This window comes from Phyllostomus discolor, chromosome 6 (assembly GCF_004126475.2).
Source record: "Phyllostomus discolor isolate MPI-MPIP mPhyDis1 chromosome 6, mPhyDis1.pri.v3, whole genome shotgun sequence".
Taxonomy (NCBI): Eukaryota; Metazoa; Chordata; class Mammalia; order Chiroptera; family Phyllostomidae; genus Phyllostomus; species Phyllostomus discolor.
In genome coordinates this window covers 71,048,601-71,070,577 of record NC_040908.2, presented here as the reverse complement: position 1 = coordinate 71,070,577, position 21,977 = coordinate 71,048,601, and the positions used below count along the sequence as shown (strand labels likewise).

The 21,977-nt window shown below is 38.1% G+C and overlaps 1 pseudogene; it reads left to right on the top strand.

Annotated features, from left to right (window-relative positions):
* The first annotated feature begins 9,661 nt into the window (after positions 1-9,661).
* LOC114499711 lies at positions 9,662-12,228 on the top strand (annotated as a pseudogene).
* Positions 12,229-21,977: the final 9,749 nt, after the last annotated feature.

Here is a 21,977-nt window from a genome sequence, read left to right as displayed (position 1 = left end):
GTAGAAAGAGAGCAGGTTTTGGATTCACTCAGGTTCTGCATTTGTGGCCTGGTGAGGCTACTTAATATGCTGGTTGCCTGAATGAGTCATTTTCTTTTCTGTGCCTCAGTCTCCTTATTTGTAAGGTGGAGGTTATAATGGCCACTTGTAAGGATATTGTAGAGATCAGCTAACACTTAAGCTGGAGACTTCCTATGCACCAGGCACTATGCTAAACATTTCTTCTACATTATTTCACTTAATCCTTACAATATGCTCTGTGGGAGGCACCATTGCTCACACCTTTTACAGACAAGAAAACGGGGTAGGTGAGATACTGTCAAATGTCAGAAACAGAAGACCTTCAGTACAATTAGCACATTAGTCTAGTCTTTTCTATCCTCTCCCTGCCTGTGTGCCAGCCCTGCTGGGCGTTAGTTTCCTCATGAGTCAATAAAGACAATAGGACCTGCCCTACCAGGGGTAGTTGACTTGTGGGGATATTCAAATTTTGTGATGAACATCCCCACTTTGTGATGGGAAAGTGCCCTAGAGATGCAAATGGCCATGGTATGGCATGGTGGGCCCCCGATGGTGCCCCTCCTCTGATGACCTTAACAAGAAGGCAGACATGCCCACAAAAATGGGTCTTCCTATGTTTGTGTCCCCAGTCTCATGTGCCATCTCAACATCCTCCTATTCCTATCTTGAAATCTAACTTTGAGTGATTCTGTTAAGCAAGACATTTGAGCCCCAGCTGCATTTCAAGGCTGGGGCCGGGTTGATACCAAGCAAGAAAGACCATAAAAACATTGCCTCGATGAGAAACACGCTTCTCAGTGGTGTCTGTATCTCTGTGTGGATATAATGGCATGAATCTCATTTCCATCAAGAGATTCTTGCCTGCTGCTTTGCTGCTTTCTGCCAGTGTCACCTGTGATCACCAGTGATGGACATTGTTCTTTCCAGAGTAAGCACATGTTTCTGTCATAGGCAGAATAGGATTTTCCACATCCACCTCATTTGCCTCCTAATGGTGACAAGGTGCATTTTTAGTTGGGCAGTTACTGCACAGAGACCCCAGGTCCCAACCTCTAGGTGTGGCTTTTCTGGAATTGAGGGACAGATGACAGAGTCATTGGGGATTAGTGGAGATGAGTTTACCCTGTTGCCTCCAGTGGTATCAGCTTCTCCTTTTCTACAGGAAAGGGCAAGTGAACGACTTTGGCTGACTGTGTTTATGTTCAACACAGGGGAAAAAACTGTGCACATTTGTGCCAATCTGAATGTAGGTTACATGTCCACAGACTGGTGTCCATTTTCTGGTTGTTTCTGGAGGATTCAGCTTATTTCCTTAGGAAACCCCTACGCCTTCTTTACAAAAGCCATTGACTCTACCTGAGTTTCTTACATGTGCAGGACTAAGAAATGCAAACATTCTTATAAGAATGTTCGTTTACCTGATGTTCTCAATGTAATAACAGAGATAAAAATTAAACAATTAGCCTTATCAATGGTAAGTTAAAATCTTAATTTATGCACTTGCTAATTTTTTCTGTTACCTCAAAGGAACAAAATGGATAAAACAAAAGAAATGTTTTAAAAGTTCATTACTCATTGCTGTTGACATTCAACATCCATGATTTTTGGAGTTCACAGGCAATGAAAGGACAGGCAGTAGTGTAAGTCGCAAAAGCACCAGTGTTCTTAAGCTCAGCACATTTTGTTACCAAGGTCTACTTGCCATACAGAAAGCTTTCTAGAATAGTCTGCCTAATGCAGTTTCCTTGAGACAGTGTGTGGGTTGAAAAGAATATTAAACAGGAGAAGGGAACCTGAGTTTTACTTCTGACTCTTTCTAAACATCTGAGACTTGCAGGTCCTTTAGCTTCTCTGAATCTCAGTTTCCTCTTTTGTAAATGGGAGTGGAGGGAACACAATTGCCAGGATCCTCCCAACTTTGCAAGGCTGTGATTCCATGGTTCTACTCCTTCACATGCCTTTCCCCACCTCTTTCTCGTGCATGATGAACTCAATATCCATTAACTGTATGCTGTTGCCAAAATTACCCAATCACTGACACCACATGATAAAGGATAAAGTCACCACTATGTTAAATGGTTTCATTTTTTTTTGGAAGGAGGGCCGGAGAGAGCTGTAGGCATGAAGCTCTAATTACAGTAATATAATATATTAGATTATAGCTGTTTTTCCCTATTGATGATCATAGCCCAGGAAATTCAAGCCCAGATTTTTATTTCCATGCGCACGTTACCTATATTCCACACATGCAATGTGAGACCAGCTCTCCCAAAAGAGAAATGGTGTACTGAGGTTCATAGTTAGGAAGGGTTGGTGAGCAGGTTGATGGGGAGTGCCTCAGCCCCACACAGCATTCACCAGTGAAAAATACTTTCTGGTGCTGGCCTGGGCTCCAGTCCTCTGCATATTTAGCTCAAGTACCACTGGGACTATGCCCTTCAAATTGTAGGAGTGTGTTACTAGGAGGTACCACACTATGCCAAGGGGATAACAGAAGGAAGCATCTTTCTATAGCGTACACATTTTTCTTAAATATTTTTTCAGCCCTGGCTGGGTAGCTCACATGGTTGGATCACTGTCCTGTACACCAGAAAGACTGTAGGTTCAATTTCCAGTCAGGGCACATACCTAGGTTGTGGGTTCAGCTCCAAGCCTGGACTCAAGCAGTAGGCAACCAATTGATATTTCTCATTCACATTGGTTTCTCTCTTTTCCTCTCCCTAAAATCAGTAAACATATCCTTGGGTGAGGATCAAAAATATATTTTTTCAGAAGAAATATTAGCTGGATATTAAAATAAACTCAACTTTATCATGAAATAGAAGGTAAAACTTACATAAATATTTAATATAAAATAGAATGCTTGAAAGAAATTTCAAGCAAATAAGAGGCTAGTTTGGGGTATTCATGCAGGCCTCACAAATGTTCTTCTACTATTCAGGACACTTAGGTGAAAAACACTGAAAATCAAAATTATTAACATTATTTTTCGAAATAATGTATAACACCTAAATAACATTTAATATCCAGTCACTACTCAGATTTCCCCAGTTATATTATTAATGTTTTTTTTTAATTTGATTTCTTTGAATCAGGATACAAATAAGACTCACACATTACATTTTAAAAAATATATGGTATGTATGTATGTGTATGTATATAAAGAACAAAGTTTAGTTCTATAACCCAACATGCTTTTACCACTTATTCATTTTTATTCCCTTTCCTCACCCTTCTCCCTGCTGCCATCCATCATCTTGTTCTCTGTGTCTATGGGTCTGTTTCTGTTTCTGTTTTGTTTTCTTTCTTTATTTGTTTTGGTTTTTTTTAGATTCCAAATATAAGTAAAATAATATGCTATTTGTCTTTCTCGGTTTGACTGATTTCCCTTAGCAAATACCCTCTAGGTTTATCCATGTTGTTGCAAATGGCAAGATTTCACTTTTTTATTGCTGAGCGATATATTATTGTATATATGTATGTGTGTGTATCACATTTTATTTTCTTTTATTTTTTATTGTTGTTAAAGTACAGTTGTTTCTGTTTTACCCCCACCACTCCCCACAACCCCAGCCATCCCCACCTCCCACCCCTGATCCCACCCTCCTTGGTTTTTGTCCATGTGTCCTTTACAGATGTTCCTGAAAATCTTTACCCCTTTCCCCCCTCACTATTCCCTCCCACCTCCCTTCTGGTTACTGTCTGTTTTTAATTTCAGTGTCTCTGGTTATTTATCCATTCATCTATTGATGGATACTTGGGTTGTTTCCATATGTTGGCTATTGTAAATGCTGCAATGAACATAGGGGTGCATATATTTTTTGAATTAATGTTTTGTTTTTCTTCAGATACATACCCAGAAGTAGAATTGCAGGATTGTATGACACCTCTATTCTTAATTTTTTGAAGAACAATTTTCCATACAGTTTTCTATAGTGGCCACACTAATTTATTTGCAGTTTTACCCATGGTCTACAAAGGTTGACTTTCTCCATATACTTGCCAACACTTGTTATTTGTTGATTTATTTATTGTAGCCATTCTGACAGGTGTGAAGTAATATCTCACTGTGATTTTAATTTGCATTTTCCTGATGATTAGTGATGTTCAACATATTTTCATGTGTCTGTTGGTGATTGTACATTCTGTTTAGGTCCTCTGCCCATTTTTTAATTGGATTGTTTCTTAGGTTGTTAAGTTGTATGAGTTCCTTATGTATTGTGAATATTTTCCCCTTATCAGGTATATCATTTGTAAATATCTTCTATTCAGTAGATTGTTGTTTTCTTTTGTTGATGGGTTTTTTTTTTTTTGCTGTGCAACATCGTTTTTGTTTGACGTTCTCTCATTTGTTTACTTTTTTCTTTTATTGCCCTTTCCTGAGGAGACACATACAAAAATATGTTGCTAAGAGCAATACTGAAGAGTTTCTGCTATGTTTTCTTCTAGAGTTTTGTGGTTTCAAGTCTTACATTTAAGTCTTTAGTATATTTTTGGTCTATATTTTATATGGTGTAATAAAGTGGTCCAATTTACTTTTTTGCATGTATTTGTCGTTTTCCCAATCCCAATTATTGAAGAGACTGTCTTTACCCTATTATATACATCCTTGCCTCCTTTTTTATAGATTAATTGACTGTATAAGTAAGGATTTCTTTCTGGCTCTCTATTATATCCTATTGTTCTATGCATCAGTTTTTATATATCTATTTTTATGCCAGTACCATCCTACTTTGATTATTGTAGATTTATAGTTTAGTTTGATATCTGGGAGCATGAAACCTTCTACTATGTTCTTTCTCAAAATTGCTTTGGTTATTGGGATTCTTTTGTTGTTCTCTATAAACTGTAGGATTAGTTGCTTTAAATATGAGAAGAATTCCATCTGTATTTTGATAGGAATTTCATTGAGTCTCAAGGTTGCTTTTGATAATAAAGACATTTTAACAATATTAATCCTTCTAAGCCATGGGCAAGGTATAGCCTTTTATTTATTTGTATCTTATTCAATTTCTTCAATATCCTATAATTTTCAGAGTACATGTCCTTTATCTCTCTGGTTAAAATTATTCCTAGATATTTTGATACAATCATAAATGAGATTGTTTTCTTAATTTCTTTTTATTATTTGTTATTGGTGTATAGAAATGCAATAGATATCTGTATATTCTGTATTTTGAAATTTTACTGAATTTATTAGTTCTAATAGTTTTTTGGTGGAGTCTTTGAGGTTTTCTATATATAGTATTATGTCATCTGCAAATAATGAGAATTTTACTCCTTCCTTTCTTATTTAAATGCCTTTTATTTCTCTTATTGTCTAACTGCTCTGGCTAGGACTTCCAACACTATGTTAAATAAAAGTGGTGATAGTAAGCCTCCTTGGCATGTTCCTGATCTTAGAGGAAAAGCTTTAAGCTTTTAATCATTGAATATGATATTAGCTGTGGGCTTGTTACACATAGCCTTTATTATGTTGAGATATGTTCTTTCTATATCTATTTTGTTGAGCATTTTTACCATTAAAGGATATTGAATTTTGTCAAATGTTTTTTTCTGCATCTATTGAAATGATCACATGGTTTCTATTCTTTATTTTGTTAATGTGATGTATATCATGTTGATTGATTTATGGATGTTGAACCACCCTTGCATCCCTGTGATGAATCTCACTTGGTCACAGTATAAAATGCTTTTAGTGTATTGTTGAATCCAGTTTACTAATATTCTGTTAATAATTTTTGTGTCTGTGTTCACCAAAGATATTGACCTGTAATTATTTTTTGTAATTATGTCTTTATCTGGTTTTGGTACCAGGATAATGCTGGCTTTGTAGAATGAGTTGGAAGCACTTCTTCCTGTTCAATTTTTTGAAATAGTTTAAGAAGTACAGGTATTACTTCTTCTTTGAATGTTTGGTAAAATTGAGCAGTGAATCTGTCTGGTCCTAGACTTGCATTTTTGGATAGTTTTTAAAAAAAATTATTACTGCTGTTTCAATTTATTGCTAGTAATTGATCTGCTCAGACTTTGTATTTCTCCATAGTATATTCTTGGAAGGTTATATACTCCAGAAATGTATTCATTTCATCTAGGTTGTCAAATTTGTCGGCATATAATTGTTTGTAGTATTTGTTAATAATTCCTTGTATTTCTGTAGTGCTGGTTATGACCTCTCTTTTACTTATGTTTGTACTTATTTGAGCTCTCTTTTTTTATTGATGAGTTTGGCTAAAGTTTTGTCAATTTTGTTTATCTTTCCAAAGAATCAGCTGTTTGTTTATTGATCTTTTTTATTGTTTTCTTAAATTTCTGTTCTGTTTATTTCCACTCTGATCTTAATTAATTGCTCCCTTATATATTTGTTTCCCCCTTACTTTGGGGGTCATTTTTCTTTCTTATTTTCTTTTTTTTTTGAGAGAGACCATATCACATATATTTTATTACTGTATATTACTATCATTGTTGTATTCTATCATTAGTTATTGTTTTTAATAGCTATTATTCCTAATTTATACATGAAATGTCATCATAGGTATGCACATATAGGAAAAAACATAGTATATATAAGGCTTGGTATAATCTGCAGTTTCAGTCACCCACTGCGAGTCTTGGAACGTATTCCCTCATAGATAAGGGGCAACTACTGTATAGGTTGCTTTCAGCTCACTGGTACCAGGGTTTTCCTTGTTCTCAGCCCACTCTTTTATTTATTTTATTTTATTTAAATTGTTGTTGCAGTACAATTTTCTATCTTTTACTCCCATCCCAACCCACCCACCCATTCCTCCCCTCCTCCCTCCCATTTCCACCCACCCCTAGTTTTTATCCATGTGTACTCATACTCATTTCTGTAAACCCTTCCCCTTTTCCCCTGAAATTCCCCTGAAATTCCCTCTCCTCTCCCCTCTGAACTCTGTCAGTCTATTCTTTATTTCAGTGTCTTTGGTTATATTTTGCTTGTTTCTTTGTTTTGTTCTTTAGGTTCCTGTCAAAGGTGAGATCATATGGTATTTGTCTTTCACGGCCTGGCTTATTTCACTTAGCATAATACTTCCCAGTTGCATCCATGCTGTTGCAAAAGGTAGGAGCTCCTTCTTTCTTTCTGCTGCATAGAATTCCATTGTGTAAATGTACCATAGTTTTTTGATCCATTCATTTACTGATGGGCATCTAGGTTGCTTACAACACTTGGCTATTGTAAATTGTGCCACTGTGAACATTGGGGTGCATATGTTCTTTTGGATTGGTGTTTTAGGGTTCTTAGGATATAATCCTAACAGTGGAATTGCTGGGTCAAAAGGCAGATCCATTTTTAGTTTTCTGAGAAAATTCCATACTGTTTTCCATCTTTCTTTTTTTCTAATTCCATAGGCATACAGTTAGATTGTTTGGGATTTTTCCTGTTTCTTGAGGTAGGTGTGAACTTCCTTTTTAGAATTGCTTTTGCTACATCACATAAATTTTGAAAAGTTGTGTTTTTATTTTCATTTGTTTCAAGATAGTTTTTAATTTCCTATTTAATTTCTTCTTTGATCCATTGGTTATTTAGTAGTTTGGTCTACGTGTATTTTTGTTTTCCCCAGTTTTCTTCCTGTAACTGATTTCTGACCATAATGGCTAAACAAGCATCTTTTCAGCCATTGTGGTCAGAAAAGATGCATGATATGGTCCCAGTTTTCTTCATTGCAATTGTATTTATTGAGGCTTCTTTTGTGTCTTAATGTATGATCTATCCTGGAGAATGTTCCATGTGCACTAAAGAAAAATGTGTATTCTGTTGTTTTTTAAGATGACATGTGCTATTAAGGCCTACTAAGTTGATCTGATCTAATGTAACATTTTTAGTAATTATTTTCTTAGTAATTTTCTGTCTGAATAATCTATCCATTGATGTAAGTAGGGTTTTAAAATCCCCTACTATTATTGTGTTACTGTAGATTTCTTCTTTTATGTCTATTAATAATGACTTTATGTACTTAGGTGCTTCTGTGTTGGGTGTATAGATATTTATGATTGTTATATCCTCCTGAATTCTAAGAATTCGCCCTTTATAATTATATAATGTCCTTCTTTGTCTTTTTTACTTTTTTTGTTCTAAAGTCTATTTTGTCTGATATGAATATTGCTACCCTCGGTTTTCTTTTCATTTCTGTCTGCACAGAGTATCTTTTATCATTCCTTCATCTCTATGTGTCTTTTGATTTAAAGTGAATCTTGTAAGCAGCATATAAATGGTTCATTTTTAATGCATTTGGCCACCCTATTTAGAACATTTCATCCTCTTGCACTTAAACCAATTATTGATAAATATGTACTTTTTGCTATTTTGTTAATTTTTTTATGTTGTTTTTATAGTCCCCTCTTTCTTTCTTCTTCTCCTTATATCTTCCCTTGGGGTTTTCTGGTTTTCTTTAGTGCTTAGTTTCATTTTTCTTTATTCTTTGTGTCATTTTGTAGGTTTTTGGTGTGTGGCTACCATGAGGTTTATGTATATAATTCTCTATTTTATGGTGTTAGGTATTTAAGTGTGAATAGATCCCATACCAACTACATTTTTAGCCCCTCCATGCTTTATGTTATTGATGTCATGTTTTAGATCTTTTTCTATTGTATATCTCCTACTTGTTTTAGAGTTTAGTTTGATACATTTTTATTTTGACCTTCATAATAGCTTTTTAAATGTGTGATTTTCTATGTTTATTAAATAAAGGGCTTTACCTGTGAGATTATTTTTCTTTTCTCATATTTTCTTATTTATGGTTGTGGCCAAGAATTTTATGTGATTTTCTGTTGGGTCTATAATTTCTCTCTTTTACAGATGAGGAATTTGAGGTACAAAGAAGTAAAATAATTTGCCCAGTTTATATATCTACTAAGAAGCAAAGCTAAGACTAAATCCAAGCAGTTTCTCTCTTCCCTTATTTCTCATGCTTCTACCACCCTCCTTGCAGAGAAAGCACCTACACCCCAAAGCATGGACTGTCCATAGTACAGGTAGATCTGATGAAGAGCAGGGAGTTTTGTTCCAGAGGATCTCCAAAATTGATGTCAGGACAAGCATGGTAGATGTAAATTTTCCTTCCCTGGTTTTCAGGGAATCCCAGGACAGAACAGAATCTCTTGAAACTGTCATATTCTAGAAGTAAGCAAACACATCACTGACATACTTGCTGCTTCCTAATAAAGTTAGCTCCAGTCTTGCCAGCCACTGATGGACCTACTATCCTTCCTGGACAACTGAATCAAGAAATCTTGATTTTTAACAAAAGGAGATACTACAGGGACCATACATTCTGTCTTAAAACTATGAAATAAATTAAAAACAGGTTGAGAGATGTGAGCAGAAATCTATGTTTGCTGATGGGGATAAACCTCAAGAAAGGTCTTCTTGATATAATGAGCCCTGACACAGGTGGACAAGGAATGGCATTCCAAAGAGAAAATAAATGAGTGAAGGCCTAGAAGGAAACTGCACAGCATGTTTCTGGGATCCAGAAATGGTGCATTTTAGCTGCAGCATCAGATTGTATGTTAAAATGAATGAAGATAAGGGTGCCAATGGGTAATTGAGCTTATTATACTGATGGCTGTGACCCCAAACTAAAGAATTTAAGTTTAGCAGTATTCCCAGAAGCCCTAGACCACCTCTGACCCGCCTGCATTCTCCTCTCCTCCAGACCATCACTTTTGAGTTCTGAATTCACTTCGTGGTTCTCCGATGTCTGATAAGGCCAGGAGTCCTTCAGGGAAGATGAGAGGTGAGGAGAAGCCGGTAGGTGCCAGTGAAGAGAAGTGAAAGGAAGGAGGCAAGAAGAAGAGCAAGGAAGGGTCTGGAGATGGCGTTCAAGCCGAGTTGAATCTGTGGCCTGAATATATTAACACACATCTTGAGATGTATAATAAACTGAAAGCAGAACACGATACCATTCTGGCAGAAAAAGCAGAGAAAGACAGCAAGCTGATTACAGTCACTCTGCCCAACGGCAAGCAAGCCCGTCGCCATGGAATCCTGGAAGACGACGCCATATATAATTGCTTGTGGGATTAGTCAAGTCCTGGCTGACAACCCCATTGTTTCTAAAGTGAACAAGGTTGTCTGGAACCTCGACCAACCTCTGGAGGGAGACTGTACTTTGGAGCTTCTCAAGTTTGACTATGAGGAAGCTCAGGCGATATATTGGCACTTGAGCGCTCAAAATAATGGTTGAAGCCAAGGAAAGAGTCTATAGCAGGTGTTTATGTTATGGTCCACCAACAGAAAGTGGATTCTATTATGACATATACCTCGGAGAAGGGGGTGTGTCCAGTAATGATTTCTCTTCTTTAGAGACTTTATGTAAGAAAATCATTAAAGAAAAACAAGCTTTTGAAAGACTGGAAGTTAAGAAGGAAACTCTGTTGGAAATGTTTAAGTACAACAAGTTCAAATGCCGGATATTGAATGAAAGAGTGAACATTCCAACCACCACAGTCTACAGGTGTGGCCCCCTGACTGACCTCTGCTGGGGTCCTCACATCAGACACACCAGAAAAAATAAGGCCTTGAAAATACACAAAAATTCCTTCACCTACTGGGAAGGAGAAGCAGATATGGAGATGCTCCAGAGAATTTATGGCATTTCATTCCTATATCCTAAAATGTTGAAAGAGTGGGAGAAGTTCAAAGAGGAAGCTAAAAACTGAGATCATAGGAAAATTGAGAGGGACCAAGAACTGTATTTCTTCCATGAACTCAGCCCCGGAAGTTGCTTTTTCCTGAGGAAGGGAGCATACATTTATAACACACTTATGGAATTCATCAAGAGTGAATATAGGAAACAAGGATTCCTGGAGGTGATCACCCCAAACATCTACAACAGCCAACTGTGGGTTACCTCAGGCCACTGGCAGCACTACAGCAAGAACATGTCCTCCTTCGAGGTGGAGAAGGAGCAGTTTGCTCTGAAGCCCATGAACTGCTTAGGACACTGCCTTATGTTTGATCATCGCCCAAGATCCTGGCGAGAGCTCCCTCTGTGGTTAGCCGATTTGGGAGTGCTCCACAGGAATGAGCTGTCATGTGGACACTCACGGGACTCGTGGATGCAGAGGTTCCAGCATGATGATGCCCACATATTCTGTACCATGGAGCAGATTGTTTGGATTTTCTGCATACAGTATATAGCATATTTGTATTTCCTTTCAAATGGAACCTGTCTACTCACCCGGAAAAATTCCTTGGAGATACTGAAGTCTGGAATCAAGCTGGGAAACAACTGGAAAACAGTCTGAATGAATTTGGTGAAAAGTGGGAGTTAAACCCTGGAGATGGAGCTTTCTATGGTCCAAAGATTGACATTCAGATTAAAGATGCCATCCGTCGGTCCAGCGACAATCCAGCTGGACTTCCAGTTGCCCATCAGATTTAATCTTACCTTTGTAAGCCATGATGGTGACAATAAAAAAAAAGGCCAGTGATTGTCCATGGAACCATCCTGGGGTCAGTGGAAAGAATGATTGCTATCCTCACGGAAAACTACAAGGGCAAATGGTCCTTCTGACTGTCTCCTCACCAGGTGATTGTGGTCCCTGTAGGACCAATGTATGATGAATATGCTCAAAAGGTGCGGCAGCAGTTCCACGATGCTAAACTCATGGTGGACATCGACCTGGACCCAGGCTGCACATTGAATAAGAAGACCAGAAATGCACAGTTAGCGCAGTATAATTTCATCCTAGTTGTCAGTGAGAAGGAGAAGACCGGCAGCACCATTAACATCTGCATGAGAGATAATAAGGTACACGGGGAGCACACTGTTTCCGAAACCATCGCATGGCTGCAGCAGTTCCAGCAGTCCCACAGCAAACAGGCAAAAGAAGAATTTTAATGAAGGACTGGGCCGTGACTGGCTCAGTGGAAAAGAATAAGCAGTTTTTCCATGACATCCACTTTGTACCCTGGAAAGCATTGTGTACTGAACTTGGACTAATCTGGCAGAGTCTGCATAGGTGACTGCAGGGGTGTATGTTTTTTGGCCTGGACAGGTTTCAGATGATATGTATCTATCTGAAGGAGATAATTAAAAGAGACACATTAAAATGATTTTATTCCTTAATTATCTGAGCACTGGAAATAAACCATGAGGAATGCTTCACTGTGATAGGGGATAATATTTTTGTGAATTTCATGCAGTTGAAAAATAAAATTTTTCAAATTTGATTGGATTATGGTATAAAAATAAAAATTTTAATTCCTGTAAGTTTAAAAAACAAAACAAAACATAAAGAATTTAAGTTTGACTAAGTAGCCAGTGATGATCTCTCAGAAGTTATAGAGGAAGAGAAAGAATGAGATTTACGTTTAAGGAAATAAAATTGGTGCAATTTGTAGAATAGAATAGACTGGAAGAAAGGGAGAGGTTGTCAGTTTTAAGACTAATTAAGAAGCTATTTAAATAAGCAAGAGATCATGATATTCTGAATAGGGCAAATGTATGAAGCATGGAAAGGAACATACTTTTAATTCAAGAATTACTAGGTTGTGGAATCTTCATATATTGTCCCAGTAATGTTAATGGAAGGAAATGAAGGAGCCAGCTACAGCTCCTGAGCACGTAGATAGATTGTTCAATTTTTAAAATATGTAGTTCTTCTTCCAAAAAGATGGAGTAAAAGTGATTGTCTTTATTCTTTCTGCTATACAATGCTAAACCCCTGGACATTATCTATAAACAAACATAAGAAAACTAACAAGTAAAGATAAGAAGATAGATCTACTAGGGACCTCTGTAATTAAAGAATGACATGGCAGTGAGTTCCTAGGATTTTATTTTGTCTCTTGTATTCCAGAGTCTTATAACATAATATCTCAATGTGTTTGTATAGGCTTTGATCAATAACCACTCATCATGAAAAGAATCAGGAAGATCTCATCTTGAATGAAAAAAAAAAATCAAGCAACAAATGCCAAACCCAAGATGATACATATGTTAGAATTATCTAACAAGGATTTTAAACCAACCATCATAAAATGCTCTGAAAAATTATGAACACATAGGAAACAAAGAAAAAATAGAAAATTTCAATGCAGAAATAGAAAATGTAACAAAGAATGAAATGGAAATTTTAGAACTAAAGCCACAATTAATGAAAAAAATACTCAATGAATGAGTTCCATAGCAACTTGGAGTGGAGAAAGGAAAGAATTGATGAACTTGAAGATAGAGAAATAGAAATTTCCCCCATGAGAATAACAGAACAAATAGACTGAATTAAAGAAAAAATAGTGGCTTAGAATACAGGCCCGTGTTACTATTTTTAAAAATCTAACATGTATGTCATTGGAGTCCTAGCAGAAGAAGAGAGAAAGGGAATGGCTGCAAACATTCTCAAGGAAAAAAAATGGGTGAAATTTTCTCACATTTGACAAAAGATATGAAACTAACGATTCAAGAAGTTGAGAAAAGTCCAAATAAGCTAATCTCAAAGAAATATATACCAAGACACATCATAGTTAAACTTCTGAACACTAAACATAAAGACAAAAATCTTAAAAGTAGCCACAGAAAAATGATGCCTTACCTGTAGGGGAAAACAATTAGAATAATAGCAGATTTCTCATCAGAAACCTTGGGACCAAAAGGCAGTGTCAGAGGATTTTTTTTTAATCTTAAACTAAAAGAACTCTCAATATAAAATTCTATATCTAGTGAAAATACCTCAGTAATAAAAGGAAAATCAAGATATTCTCAAATGAAGGAAAAGTCAGAGAATTTATGAACATACCTAAAAAACAGAATACAGAACTACTCCAAATAATGGCAAAGGAAGTTCTCTAAAGGAAATGGAAAAAAAAATAAATTAGAAAACAACATGAAACAAGAAAGAAAATAGTAACCGAAAATATTGGTAAATACATTGGGGTTACCCTTCTTTTCTTATTATGTATCATGTAATATCTACAGCAGATATATATATATATATATATATATATATATATACAGATATAGATATAGATAGATACATTGAAAAGCACTACGGCTAAATCAAAATGGAATTTTTGAAATGTTCAAGTAGCCCACAGGAAGGAAAAAGAAAACAGTGGAACAGAGAGACAAACAAAAAGAGAACAAATGGAAAAAAAGGAAACTGATAGACTTAAGACCTAACTTATCATCACTAATTATTTAAGTGTAAATAGTCTCAATATACAAAGAAAAGATTTGCAGAGTAGTTTCAGAAACATTCACTTTTTACTATCTATATGAAACTCATTTCAAATATAACAATATAAGTAGGTTGAAAGTAAAATGATAAAAGTTATACCTTGCTAATATTAATTTTAAAAAGCAAACATTGTTCTATTAGTTTTAGGTAAAGTAGATTTTAGATCAAATAAAATTACCAGGGGACTTCTGGCCAAGATGGAGGTGTAGGTAGACACACTGTGCCTTCTCGCACAACCAAAATAAGGACAACAACAATTTAGAAACAAAATAACAACCAGAAATGACAGAAAATTGAACTGTATGGAAGTCCAACAACCAAGGAGTTCAAATAGATACATTCATCCAGACCAGTGGGCAAGGCGGAGTCAGACAGCTGGGCAGAGAGGGGTTGCAGCACAAAAAGCAGTGGCACTGGGCACGCAAGGCACCCAGGGCAGCGGGCAGACCCTGGGCACACAGGTGGTGGCTGGCAGACCCAGCGAGGCACTGCGTGCAAGGTGGCTGGCTGACCTCGGGGTCCCACATTTGCGTGCAGATAAACCAGGTGAAACTGGGGAGCGAGACAGACCACACAACCCAGGTTCCCAGTACCGGGAAATACAGCCTCAAAACACTGATGAAAACACCTGTGGGGGTTGAGGCACAGGGACAGACTTCCAGCCTCATGGAGAGTTCATCGGAGAGACTCACAGGGTCCTAGAACATACACAAGCCCACCTACATGGGAATTAGCACCAGAAAGGTCCAGTTTGCTTGGGGGAAATGCAGAAGGGACTGAAGTCCGACAGAGCGGAGCAAGCAGTATTGTTCCATCTTGGACCCTGCTCCCACATACAGCATTATAATCCAGCAACTGGGTTGACCTGGCCTGGTGAACACTTAAGGCTCCACCCCTCATACATAACAGGTGCAATAAGACAATAAAAAAAGCCCAAATGGAAGAACAGATCAAAGCTCCACAGCAAATACAACTTGATGCGCATGGGTCACCAGCCAGCAGTGATCACGGCGCACTGCGGATGGCTTGACGAAAAACACGCGAGAAAAAACATGCACAGAGACAAACTAGTTTCTGTGGGGAAGTAGGGACGAAATGGCCACCCCTGCTAGTGGGGAGCGCCCCAATTTACCGTCCATACCTGCTTTTATTGGGCTCATTTTGCATAATAATTCAGGTAAAGTACAGTACTTATCAGGGGAAAGTAAGGAACTATAGAAAACAAGGAACTCTGCTGGTCTATTGAGTCGGGGTCAAAGAGCTGTAAGACTTTGAGGAACAAACTAACTTCCTCCTTGGACCCCTCTCATTCAACTGAGAGCATTCTAAACAAAGAAGGTTTCACAGTAATTTACATATTCTTTCTTAGGCCTGATCACCTGGGGAATCCGCCCTTTTCAGCACAGAGCTACACCACCCTGTCATTGTTTTAGGCTTAGGTGGAGCAAGGGAACTAAGGCAATAAGAAGATTTTGTCCCAGACGATGAGAACTCAGGCTATGTCAAAGCCAAGGAGCGAGGGTCCATCACCCCCTTTTGCTGCAGCCCCCCAAGTCCTTCTTTTGGGGGGCCTCCCAAAGTGATCGTGCCTGTCTTAGGTCGTTCCCCCCTTGGGGAACCTTACCCTTCTTTGGCTAACCGACCAAGATTTTTGGGGTTCAGTTATGAATAAAGCAGCAGAAGCAGCATTCCTGCCAGGGAGATAAGCTTTTGTCTCCTTGCTGGCTTACAGTTCCAAGGGTGTTCCCTTAGCCTTAGCCTATGTGGGGGTTTCAGCTTCTGATACCAGTCAGGGCGGTTCCCAACACAACTAAGTGACAAAGAGATAGCCAACCTACCAAATGCACAGTTCAAAGCGCTGGTGATCAGGATACTCACAGAATTAGTTGAATTTGGTGGCAAATTAGATGAAAAAATGAAGGCTACAATAAGTGAAATGAAGAAAAATGCACAGGGAACCAATAGTGATGGGAAGGAAGCTGGGACTCAAATCAACAGTGTGGACCAGAAGGAAGAAAGAAACATTCAACCAGAAAAGAATGAAGAAACAAGATTTCAAAAAAATGAGGAGAGGCTTAGGAACCTCCAGGACATCTTTAAACGTTCCAACATCTGAATTATAGAGGTACCAGAAGGAGAAGAGGAGGAGCAACAAGTGGAAAAATTATTTGAACAAATAATAAAGGAGAACTTCCTCAATCTGGCAAAGGAAATAGACTTTCAGGAAGTCCAGGAAGCTCAGAGAGTCCCAAAGAAGGACCCAAGGAGGAACACACCAGGGCACATCATAATTACATTAGCCAAGGTAAAAATGAAGGAGAGAATCCTAGAAGCAGCAAGAGATAAGGGGACAGTCACCTACAAAGGAGTTCCCATCAGACTGTCAGTTGATTTCTCAAAAGAGACCTTGCAGGCAAGAAGGGGCTGGAAAAAAGTATTCCAAGTCATGAAAGGCAAGGACTTCCATCCACATTACTCTATCCAGCAAAGCTTTCATTTAGAATGGAAGGGCAGATAAAGTGCTCCCCAGGTAAGGTCAAGTTAAAGGAGTTCATCATCACCAAGCCATTATTTTATGAAATGTTAAAGGGACTTATGTAAGAAAAGAAGATAAAAAACATGTATAGTAAAATGACAGCAAACTCACAATTATGAACAACCACACCTAAAACAAAAACCAAAACAAACTAAGCTAACAACTAGAACAGTAACAGAACCACAGAAATGGAGAACACATGGAGGATTAGTAACAGGGGAGTGGGAGGAGGAAAGAGGGGGAAAAGGTACAGAGAATAAGTAGCATAGATGGTAGGTAGAAAATAGACAGGGGGAAGGCAAGAGTAGTATGGGAAATGTAAAAGCTAAAGAACTTATGACACATGACATGAACTAAAGGGGGGAATGTGGGTGGTAGAAGGGAATGAAGGGGGGTAATGGGACAACTGTAATGGCATAATCAATAAAATATATTTTTAAAAATTACCAGGGACATAAAGGGACATTATATCATGATAAAATTGTGCATACAACAAGAAGAGATAGCAATTCACCATTATAGTTGTAGGCTTCAACACCCTCTCTCAAGAACTGATAAAATAACTAGAAAGAAAATCAGTAAGGATAAAGAAGAATCAACAATAGTATAAACCATTAGAATCTAATGGATATTTCTAGAACACTCCATTCAACAAAAGTAGATAACACATTCTTCCCAAGCATCCATGGAACATATACAAAGATGGAATGTACCCTGGGGATGTATGCTGGGGAATACAACAAACCTCAACAAATTTAAAAGAATCAACAACATACAGAGCATGAACTGTGACTGCAATGGAATCAAGATAGAAATCAATAACAGAAGGATAACAGGAAAAATCTCCAAACACCTTTAAACTAAACAACACACTTTTCAGTAGTTCATGAGTCAAAGTGTAAGTTTCAAGAAAAAAAATAAGAACACATTGAATTTAATCAAAATAAAAATGCAATGTATCTGAATTTGTGGAACACAGCTAAATCAATGCTGAAAGAGATATTTGTAGCATTAAATAGTTATATTAGAGAAATCTCAAATCAATAATCTAAGCCCCCTTTAAGAAGCTTAGGAAAGAATAGAATAAACTCAAAGCAAGCAGAAGGAAGAAACTATTAAAGATACAATGATAAATCTGAATTTGAAAATAGAAAATCTATTCGAAAAGTTAGTTCTTAAAAAAATATGTTTAAAGACAACCTACTCTGTACGCATAAACCTGATAACTTAGGTGAAATAGACCAATTCCTTGAAAACCACAAAATACCCCAATAAGAAATGTAGTTGAATAGCTGCATCATTACTAAGGAAATTGAATTCTCAACATAAAAATATCTTGAAAAAGAAATTTCTAGACTGAGATGGTTTCACTGGTGAATTCTATCAAACATTTCAACGAGAATTAACACTAATTTTTACCGAATGTTTTCCAGAAAATAGAAGAGGAAGAAACACCCTAATTCCTATATAAAGTCATTGTTACCCTTATATCAAAACCAGAAAACATTATGAATATAGGTGCAAACTCTTTTATAACGTATTAGCAAATAAAATTCAACAATATATGAAAAGAATTATATATCATGATAAAATTGGGTTTATTCTGGGTAGGCAAGGTTGATTCAATATATGAAAATCAATGTAATTCACCCTATTAACCAGCTAAAGAAGAAAAGTCACATAATTATATCAATCAATACAGAAAAAGTATTTAACAAAAATGTAAAATACCTGTTCACAATTACAACACTCAGAAAACAAGGAATAGAGGGGAACGTTCTAAACTTGATAAAGACATCTACAAAAGTCCTACTGTTAACATACTTAATGGTAAAAGACTTAATGTTTTCATCTAAAAGGCTGGGAATAAGGATGTCTGCTCCCACCACTCCTATTCAAGATAGTATTAAGTTATAATCAATATAATAAGGCAAAAAAGAGAAATACATGGCACACAGATTATAAAGGAATGAATAAAATTGTCCTTATTTACAGACAATGTCATTGTCTATATAGAAAATCCCAAAGACTCTCCAAAAACTCTCTTAGTATTAATAAGTGACATCACAGGAAACAAAAATCATTTGTATCTCTATACACTAGCAATAAACACCTGGAAACTAAAATTAAAAATACAGTACCACTGAGGGATTCCGAGATGGCTGCAAAGTAAATGGGAGCTACACTTGCCTCCTCCTAATGCCAAACCAATTTGCAGCCAAATTAGAGAACAATCAACCTGAATAGCCAACTAAAGGATAGTTGAACAGATTATAACCAAGGATTTACAGAAGCTATATAGAGACTGGTAAGAAGAGTAGAGATGTAGAAAGGGCAGACACTCATACCCATGTGGGGAAGATTAAAATTTGGAGGGATATCTCAGCTGCAAAATTGCTCCCTGAGGAGTTTGGGGTCTCTATCCCATGTCAGGATCCCTAACCCAGAGCACCAGAGCCAGGAAGAAGAGCCTGCATAGCATCTGGCAGTGAAAATCAGTGGAGACTCTGTCCACCTGAAAGAAAAGGAAGTCCACTAAAAACCCAGGTTATTTCTTAAAGGGCCAGCACACAGGATCTTGCTCTTGGACACTCACCTGGGGCTCCATTGAAGGGAAGGCAACTCAGGGCATACAGGAGTCATAATGAGAAGATTTCGGTGGCATGGCCCCAAGAAGAATTCTGGAAGGTTCCCCACAGAGGTCCCTGTACTGAGTCCCTATCCCATACTGCCCACAGATGTCATCCTCCCAGGGTTGAGCAACCATATTCAAACAGCATCAGTCTGGGAAATGCACTAACCCAGACCTCCAACTACTGGTGATACTGCCCTGCAGAGCTTAAGTCCTAAAGAAAGGTCTGCTGGCTGTACCCAACAGGGATCTTTGGTAAGCTCTATTTCTGGAGAAGCTCTTGTCAGAGACTCAAACAGTCAGTGAGCTGTGCAGGTTTGAAAAGGAAGGCATTCTTCCACTACTCTCCACATAGCCAGTGCTCCTCCCCCAACCTAGTGATTCTCTTGGCCTATCCTTCTGAGTACTGGTGGCTCTGACCCCTGATCTTCTGAGTTGTTGCATAGGGGGACTGGAGTGCTGCACAGAGCTGTAACCTTTGGAACATGTATCTCTGGGATGCTCTCGTCTGGAACTCAGACATGCACTGGGCTCTGCAGCTATGACATGGGGTGGGGGTCATTCTTACCTCCCCTGCAAGCTCAGCCGGTGTCATCTCCCAGATGGGAGATTCATTTGACCTGTTCTTCCAACTCCCAGAGGCTGTGCCCTGCTGAGATTTCTCCTGCAGAGATGCTGGCTGGCTACACCCAACCTGAACTTGTGATGTGCTCTTCTTGAGAGAGCTAGGGTTGGAGATTCTGGAAGAGACTGAGTGTTACGGCTTCAAAGTTGGGACCACTTTGCTCCCATTGAGTGCCTAATCATATTGCTCCCAAGCAGGAGACCCACTAGCTCCATCCTCCCAACCCGGGACAGCCCTATTGAGCTTGAAAATTGTGGAAGAGTCTATGGGTTGTGGCCAGCCTGAGACAACTTACAGTCTTCAGAAGGCTCTCAAGGAAGACCAGGCACCCTCGGAGACTGGAGGAGTGGCTGATATGTGAAAGAGGACCTTGGGGTGCCTTGGACCTTTTATTGATCTGCCCATGGCTCAGAGATGGAGAAAGCTGACTCTTGTATACAGCCTGGCTTCTCCAACACACACCCATACCCAGTAGAAGCAGTCACAAACAGGAAAATGCATGATAGCTTTAGACAGGTAGCCCAAGGCCAAGTTACAGGTAGTATCTAACATTGACCTGCACAGGAACCCTACCCAAGGGGACCCAAAACCAACACAACCAATGCTGGGTTTCAGACTGTACCAGAGCTCAACCCAGCTAACCACACAATAGGCACACCCAAAGAGGGATCCCTGCAAGCACCAGACCCTCCCAAGAACTACGTTGGAGGGGCAGCCCCCATGCACAGTGGCTCATATACTGTGATCAATTCTATACTTATAGTCAGCCAGCTTGAGGGATAACCCCACCCATGAATGGGGCCAACAGTATTCAAGAATCAAATATAATAACAGGATGCACATAACCCATATAAGAGCTAACCCTGAAGCACCTAGCTAAGATGATATAGAAGCCCTACCTAATACATAGAGATAAACACAAAAAGACATACATAATGGGGAAGCAAAGAAACACACCCCAGACTTCCAATCAAGATGGTGGTACAGGCAGACATGGCTCACTTCTTCACCCAACCACATCAAAATTACAACTAAAATATAGAACATCCATCACTCAGAATTATCAGAAATTGAGTTGAATGGAAATCTGACAATTATGGAATTAAAGACACTGCATCCATCCAGACTGGTAGGAGGGGCACAGATGCAGAATGGGCTGGTCCCTCACCCATATGTGGTGGATAAAAATTCAGGAGGGATATATTGGGAGCAAGGAGTCCCAGCCCAGGTTTCCAGTGCCAGGAAGATAATTACCCACAACTTCTGACTGCAAAAACCAGCAGGGTTTGAGTTGTTGGAAGAAAACTCAGGAGTCCCAAGCAGTACCTCTTAAAGAGGGAAAAATCAGGACAACTGTAATAACATAACCAATTAAATATAATTAAAAAGAAAAAAAGAAACACACTTCAAATGACAGAAAAAGAAAAATTTCTAGAGAAAAGGATTAAATGAAATGGAAGCAACCAAGATACCAGATGCAGAGTCCAAAACAATGTTATAAGCATGCTCAAGGACCTTAGAAGAAGAGTGGATGATCTCAGCGAGAAATTAAACAAAGATATAGTAAGCATTAGAAAAGACCAGAAAAATATTTTTAAAAAAGGACCAGTCAGAAATAAACAAATATCATAAATGAAGAATATTCATACACTAGGAGGAATCAACAACAGGTTAGATGAAGTAGAGGATCAAATCAGCAATTTAGAAAATAAGAAAACAGAAAGCACCCAAGAAAAGCAACAAAATAATTTTTTAAATGAGGAAAGTCTAACAGACCTCTGGGACAACATCAAGCATAACATCATCTATATAATAGGAGTAACAGAAGGAGAAGAGAGAGAGCAAAGAAACAAGAACCTGTTTTAAAAAATAGTGGCTGGAAGCTTTCCTAACCTGGAGAAGGAAAAAGACATGTAAGTCCAGGAAGCACAGAGTCCCAAACAAGATGACCCCAA